This window comes from Micrasema longulum, unplaced genomic scaffold, assembly GCF_059751315.1.
Source record: "Micrasema longulum isolate JH-2025_06_02 unplaced genomic scaffold, ASM5975131v1 h1tg001257l, whole genome shotgun sequence".
NCBI lineage: Eukaryota > Metazoa > Arthropoda > Insecta > Trichoptera > Brachycentridae > Micrasema > Micrasema longulum.
This window is the reverse complement of record NW_028278444.1, coordinates 275,110-283,560: the sequence shown is the minus strand read 5'-3', so window position 1 is coordinate 283,560 and position 8,451 is coordinate 275,110. Positions and strand designations below refer to the sequence as shown.

General features: G+C 30.3%; 1 protein-coding gene across 2 annotated transcripts in view; it reads left to right on the top strand.

Annotated features, from left to right (window-relative positions):
* Positions 1-203: 203 nt before the first annotated feature.
* The window catches only part of LOC148276235 (scavenger receptor class B member 1-like), a 93,823-nt gene continuing 85,575 nt past the window's right edge, over positions 204-8,451 (top strand). The window contains exon 1 of one of the 2 annotated variants that reach the window (XM_088234541.1): positions 204-463. The gene's annotated coding sequence lies outside the window, so the exon portion shown is untranslated. The remainder of the gene's footprint in view (positions 464-8,451) is intronic. The other variant, XM_088234542.1, reaches the window with a different exon arrangement.

The window sequence follows — 8,451 nt, the reverse complement described above, 5'->3', positions numbered from 1 at the left end:
TAATTTGCTAAGGCCGTATATTCATTAATAACAGTCCAAACAATAATATTAGACACTTACATTAAATGCTATTTCTGTTCGCATGCTATTTAAATAATAAGTAATTAACAATTATTTTCTAAACTACTAGGCAAGTTCTTAACAATTTTTTTTAGTAAAATATTCACAAATAACCACTAGAAACGTATTACCAATAGCCATACTTCATTCTAGTGTCGGACGGCGAGTGGAGAGGTCAGTTCGCGCACGCCTCTCTCTTTTCATATTTGAACCGCGTTCGATGTTCTAAATTCAGTTTTTAATCCGCGTGTTTTAAATTTCGAACCGAACGCAAATTCAAAAACCTGTCAGTTTTCAAATAAATTCTAGAACGCGCGAGTGATTTCATTTGAATTTGATGTTTCGAAGTGTTTTAATTTGTTTTAAGTTTTAGCGAGTTTTGTTACATTTTCATACATAAAAAGTAAGTACCCTCAAAAATTTATTTATTTAAAAAAAAACATAATACATGCGTTCTCATCAATACTATTCCTTATTCATATCCAGCAGGGCATAGGGCACTGTACCGACACTCAAATTACTCAATCTTTGAAACATGTATGAAGCCAAGATATAATCAGTCTAACCATGAAGTCTTGCAGTGAAAATCACTCATTTAATCATTATTTCATGTCGACCGTCCCAGGAATCGACCCGGGACCTCAATCATGGTAGGCGAACGCGCCAACCACTACACTTTAAGGCGGACGTATATCCACTCGATTTCCTTACCTCTAATGAGGATCTTCAGCCCTACGGTAAATTGGATACAAAAATGTAAAAAAATTAAAGCATTAAATTGTACCTCAAAGTTTCTTGAAAATGCACGAAAAAAATAATCTTATAAAAACTCAATACTTTGAACAACGTCACTGTTTTATATGAACCAACCAATGATATGAGAGCTGTGAAGGATATCCGGTTTGCTTACCGTAGATTTATTATTTATTTATTTATTTTTGCACCATAACAGGCCAGGAGGCCCAATTACAGTGGTAGATTACATCACAGAATACCCAGGCTTGAGAAAAATCACATTTTAATTCTTGTGTTCTCACCGGGAATCGAGCCCGGAACCATCCGTGCGTGAGTCAAGCGTCTTGACCACTAAACCACGGAGGTCGCCAATGGTATAGATGAACCAATCGGGAGAACTGACAGAGAAGAACCTCTGACGTCACACGCAGAGTTATTTCAGAAATATAAAACTTGAAAAAAATATAGCGCTGATAATACGATATTCGAAGATATTTATTTTTTTAAATTTGGTTTAGTTTGATATTCAATTAATATATATATATATATTTAAAACATTGAACTTCCTTATTTAATCTGCAAAGTAAAAATAAGTTTTCTGAATGAAAAATATAATAAGTATCCAATTAATTTATCTTAATATGTTTATTTATAGGTTACCGATGGGGTAATTTAAAATTTTTATATAAATATTTACATTTTTGTACATAAATATCGATTTTAATTTATACCTATTTTGAAATAGAGCAAGCTTTTAATCTGTCTTCTTTGGAGAGACGTAGAACTGAGATGGACCTTATATGCATTTTCAAAATACTTAATGCTTTAAGTGATGTCCCATCTCTGTTGCAATCAATTTTTTTTCACGTTCCCAACCGTGTCACCAGAAGTCAAAATCTGCTATTTATAAAATCTTCTAAGAGCAACTTTGGTTTTTATGCCCCAACGTTCAAAATGTGTACATTAGTCAATTCATCACACGACTCGGAATTCTTTGGGATAGATCTTCCGGCTTTTCGTAGATCTCTTCGCGACTAAACAGTGTGGGATGTAGTTGGATTGGCATGTTTACCTCGAAGTCTTATGTCTTTCGTTTTTATGAATATATTGTATACAATTATTGTTTTTCCCTTGTGTGTCTTTGCTAAATAGTTTTATGTTCTTTTTGTTCAGTTTCTTGCATTTATGTTTCTTCATGTAACTGTTGTAATTGGCTTAGGCCGTATATATAATAAATAAATAGATACCGTCTTGATATGTACCGCCGAATATAGAGTTTGCAATTGCATTACACACCTAGATTTTACTCAAAGAAATATATTATTATACGTATTTAATAAAATTTATATGTGTTGAACTATCGCGTAAAATCACTAAAATAAATTTAATGTGTAAAAAAAATATTTACTAAAGGGGTACTCGCAAAGGTTTGCTTTCATCCTAATGAAAGTTAGTCGAAATTAAGTTAGGGCCCTCACAGAGCCCTGCAGATTGAATAAACAATTTGCTTGACCCCCGTCTGATGGCAAACGTATGAATCTATATTTATTTATTTATTAATTTTCACGCCCTACGGGCTTTTACACATATTAGAAATTACATTCAAGTGCAGCAGTGAAACATAAGTATGTAAATTTAGTTAAAATTAAAGATAACATAAGAAAAACTAAAAGATACAATAATAAGTAAAAATAAGGAAATGTACCAACATAGGTATATGAGTACATAGAAAAATATTTGATAAATTTACAAATGAAAACATACACACATACATATACATGCATATGCATACATACACACACATATACATACATGCATGTACATATATATATATATATATATATATATATACACATACACATACATGCACATACATATACATACATATAAGTTTATACATTATTATAGAGATACATGAGAAAAAAAAATAGTAAATAAAGAACAATATTGAGAATTTTTTTACAAATTAATTTATAACCTTTTGAATACTTAACCTATATTTATATAAAGACAGACAAAATATATCAACTTCACCATACTCGTTACCTAGCCGCTGGCCGCTGGCCGCTGGCCGGTGTAGTCTAGGTATTGGTGAATTTTAAATAATAATTGTGACTGCCAGGAGATTAAAAAAATAATGTTAGCTGCCGAGTATTTCGAACAGGTACTTTTAAGCTGATAACACTAGTTAATTCCGGGACGTCCAATACGCTATTTGCTATTTTATATAAATTTAATGAATCATTTATAATTCTTCATTTATTATGTACACTAGTACATAATAAATTATCGTAATCAATATTTTCAGTGGGTATATTAAGTTTGTAATTGATGAATCTAAGGAATTTACGTTGTACTCTTTCTAGCTTTAAAATATGAACATTGTAATAAGGTGACCAAATTAATGAATTGAATTCTGAATTACTTCTAATTAAGGCAGTAAATAGCACTTTAAGGGTAGTGATGGAATTAAAATCATCGTTTATATGCATCGTTGTGACGTAATACGGCTCTAAATATTCTACTAACTAAAATCTATCAGAGGGTATTTAAGATAATTTTAAAAAGGCTTCCTAGCCAACAGAAAAATATCATATAATAAAAATATGTGAAACGTATTAAGAAGAAAAAAAAGTATTTTTAATGCCCGGCCTCGTGGTCTAGTGGTCAGTGCGTTTGCCTACCTTGCGAGAGGTCTCGGGTTCGATTCCCGACATTTTTTTATTTTGTTTATTTATTTTATTTTTGCGCCACGACAGTCCAGGAGGCCCATTTACAGTGGTGAATTACATCACAGAACACCCAGGCTTGAGAAAAATCACATTTAATTTTTTGTGTTCTCACCGGGAATCGAACCCGGAACCTTCCGTGCGTGAGTCAAGCGTCTTGACCACTACACCACGGAGGCCGCCAATGGTTAAAATGAAATATTTACCAACAATATATTTTGAGTTTGTCCAAATTTTTGTAGACAAGGACTGGATTCAACTCCCTGGGGAGCTTTTAACATTAACATATTACAACAGAGATGAAGAACATTTAAAAGAAGGTAATATAGAAGTTGAGGCATCTACAAGGCTTATGACCTGTTATTGGCTGGTTTAAGTGGCCACTTTACACACGGTGTAACATTCACCATTCTCCCCATATTTGAACATCTTTCTTCAATTCTTTCATCTGTTGATGTTTGTGAAGTTAAAAAGCTGAGACCATTATTAATGCGGGTGAGATTCATCTAATTGAATTATTTCACCTACATACTAGGCAACGCCTGAAAAGTTTATTTTTTAATTTCTATACTTCTTCATGGACCAGGTGGATTAATCAACAATATTTTAAGTTTGTCCAAATTTTTGTTGACAAGGACTGGATTCAACTCCCCTCAATATTTGAAAAGATGTTTTTACTCTAGAATATTTCATAGTCCCTGGACCTGAAGCGTAAGACTGACCATCTTACCGCCATGTTACAAAAATGATTAAGATGCATTAACATTGGTGTACCAATGCAGTGCCCTATGCACCATAAATTGTGGTTACCTACCGTATTATAATGGAACTCGTTGCACATTATTCTTTCAATACAAATAAAAAATTAAAATTAAAAACTTTATTAAGAATAATGTTTTAAAACTTAATTTACTTTTTAAAAAAACAATAAACAAATCATAACTTAGTTAAAACAAATTAAGCAGGTTTCGAAAGTAGGTATAAACTTTCATTTTATTTAAATTTTATTTTCTTTATAGTCAAACCTCTTACTAAGTTCTCTTCCATACCCTTTTCAATAAAAATACACATTTTTAATTACATTTTTTCACATTCGCACCTCACAAATTCATTAACACACATTCATTCGCACACATTTATTCACAAACATTCATGTACACACACATAAATACAAACGTCGCATACATACACTTTTGAAAACTCTTTTCTTATCTTTATATATATAATTCCTCTGTACGTGTGATGTCACCGAACTCCTCCTAAGCGGCTTAACCGATTTACGTGCGGTTTGTAGAGAAATATAGATCTTTGCGCTGTGCGTGTTCGTATACATTAAAATCTTCAATTCAATATTTGAAAAAGAAGTAAGCAGCATACATTTATTCATCGATCTACCAGGGTTGCATTCGAGGAGAATGCATTCGCAAACAAATGGAAAGATGTTGTTTTTTTTGTGTTAAAAAAAAGTTTGTTTTGAAATGTTCACAAAAAGCATTTGTTTTTTGTGGATCTCAATCAGATTCTTTCCTTAAATTCCTTATAATTTCTACCCATTTATTTCTTTCTAAAATAATATTAAATGCAATACATTTAAAAAAATCGTATTCCTACATAAGTACACCCCTCTGTTGGTGAGACGACCGGAGTTTTACGTTTGCAAAAAGAATTCCATATTTAAAAAAATATTTATTTTATGTTTTGTAAATCAACCATAAACAAGTACCTACTTAAATTCAATATTTTTTTGATATTGACAATTTCTAGTTTTGGAATTTAATCGTAAACAAGTACCTAGGTACCTACTTATCAATAAAAAGTATTTTTTCAAGGCAAGCTAACGTTCGGGCAGGACAACGTCTGTCGGGTCCGCTTGTTGTCAATATATTTCTATTTGTTTTTTTTTTATGTAATAGCTGTAAAAATCCCGAATAAATTAAATAAATGTAATTATTTATTTCACAAAACAAGGCACACCTCGGGCGACCACAGGTTTATCTGAGGATTTTAGGGCGCTCGCCCCTCAGAGTGATAATTCTGAGGCTTGTTATTAATGGGCTTAATGGCCCATTTCACACCGCGGCAAAATCCAATAAAATAACACGCGGTAGATTAGTATTTATTTATTTATTGTAATAAGGAAGTTCGGTAGTTTTATTATTTTTTCTTATTTGTTAATAGACTATCAAACATGGTCAATTAAAAAGTTTTATAGTGAGAAGATCTTTTAATATAATTATGTATCCCCGTACTGCGGGCCAACTGTTTGTGACACCTGATTTTTATAATCCGAATAATTTCTATAAAACTTATATGTTATTCTTATTTATATATTATGTAGGTGCATATAATATGCAATTGTGTGTTCGTTTTGAATCAACGTTCGCGTATTGTCAAACCTTATTTTATTGTTGTCATTATTTCGTATTTACTGCATTTTGTGGTTACCTACCGTACTCGTATTGTATAGGACTCGTCGCACATTATTCATTCGATGTGTATCAGTTAAATTTAAAAAATAAAATGCTTTTTTTTTTCAGAAAACGGTTTTGAAATTTAACATACTTAAAAAAAAAAAAAAAACAATTTATATAATTTCGTCATTTGAATTTTAACAAAAAGGTTTCTAACATTTTACTAAGCTCTTTATTGTACCATTTTTAATACAATTTACAAGTTTTAAGCAAATATATTATTTTCATACTTCGGCACCCATACACACGCACCCTCTCCCTCATTCATTCCCACACGCACATGTATCCTCTCCCTCATTCATTCACGCATACACACATTCACATACACATGAATACAAACGTCACACAAATACAATTACTAAACTTCTTTTCTTATCTATTATGTGTCATTATATTTACAGTGGATTTTTTTAATTGGCTTTAGTATTGTTAAGATTTTTCTAATTATTTTGTTTATGTAATAGCTGTAAAAATCCCAAATAAAATAAAATAAATAAATAAAATAAATAACAATGTTAAATATTTCTAGTCTACAAAAACGTAGAACTAATATTGACTCCATATATATGTTCGCCATACTAAATGGTATAATAGATGTTCCATCATTACTGGGACAAGTAAAATTCAATATTCCGACTCGTAGATTGAGAAACAATGAAGTACTGTTCATCGATCAGCAAAGAACAAACTATGGCCTTAATTCTCCAATGACCCGTCTTGGTCGTATTGTTAACTCAAGACAAGATCTGGACTTTTTTGGTTTAAGTTTAATAAATAGTCCAGATCTTGTCTCGATGTCCCTTATGTTTGTCAATGCTTCTTTTCTTTTTTTTAATGTTTTATACTATTCTTTGGTTGTAATATTTAAACCTTATAAATTGTATACATGGACAATGTCCGTTTATAAATAAATAAATAAAGTTTAAGCTACTTCGCACGTGACGCCACAAGTTCTCGTCGGAGAGCTCTGCTGATTAGTAAGTTGGCTTCCAGAAATCGCAAAACCAATACATTATGTCATTAATTGATTTAACGAAACTAATGACGTCATTCAAAGTGGTGCATTTTTTTTCATATATTTTCGAGAAACTTCGCAAGGATTACCGAAATTATCCTTTCTAGGGTTACCAAAACGATTAGGGCTGGTCTGAAGGTCATAAAAAAGTCAATAAGAGAATATTTTAAATTGAATATTACAACCAGAATTATCTTTTTTTTTCAAAAAAAAAGAATACAATTCTATAAAAAAAGGTTTCAACTAAAGTATTTCAATTTTTTTTTTTTTAAGTACTACCGAAGGCATAATTTTAAGTAGAAATAAAGAAAAATGTCACAAAAATGTATGTGATTTAAAATGCTTGTATTTCTTTTAAAAAACAAAAAAATAAAATTTGTTTGCCGCACTTTTCATAGTCAATTTATTACCTTTAAATTAATTAAAATAATTTTAGTTCAATGCTTCGTCTTTATTGAGATTTAAGATACGTAAGTTTAGTCTAAATTTGAAATGGCGTAATCTGCTGGTCCAAAAGTAATAATATTTTAGTAACGTATAACTTTTAATTATATTTTTTTTTAAAAATAGCTTTAAAAATTATTGTTTTTATCTCAGTTATTTGTGTTTATTTTTTTATTATAGCGCGATTGAAAAAAAACATTCGTTTTAAAATGGCAAAATCGTATGATTTCCTAATTTTGCTTTCGTTTTACCAGACTACAGCAAAGGAATGGAGACTAAAATTGTCAAGTAAATAATAAATAAATAAATTTAAACACATTAGGCCTTAAACTTTAAAAATGCAAAAAAATAATGGAATCAGGTGCTCTAACGAGAGTCGAACTGTCTAAATGTAAATGCCATTTTATGCGGCATCATTGATTTATTCGAGTGAACTTGTGACGTAGTTAAATTTTACCAAAATTATTTTTATTCAATGTATTAAATTAGACATTTGGTTTTAAGACAACTTAAGTTTTTTTTTTTTTTTTAATTTTATTTATAAATCATATAACGCAACGTATTTTACAAGTATAATACATTAAATTACATTCCCAGAAGTTACATCAATTAATTCGGGACATAAATAATATTAGCATTTAGAAAATAACACATATTGAGAACAACAAAGAAACAAAGCAAGTTTAGCACTTTTATAACTAAATATAGCACAACAATATATACGCCTAAAACCTTTTCTTACACAGGCAGAATAAATATATACAAAAAAACGGTTTTGAGAATGAAAATTTGAGTACTAATAATTTCTGAAAACAAAGATTCTTCCATTTACATGTGTTATTATAAATAGTTAAACAGCACAAAGTTAATGCTGATTTAATAAATAATATCTTTTTTATTATTTTTTCAAACGTTTTCATAACTTTCATTTCTAATTCAAATAAATACAAAACAATACAATAAATGTCATTCCACCCTAATTTTACCGTGCCGAGCG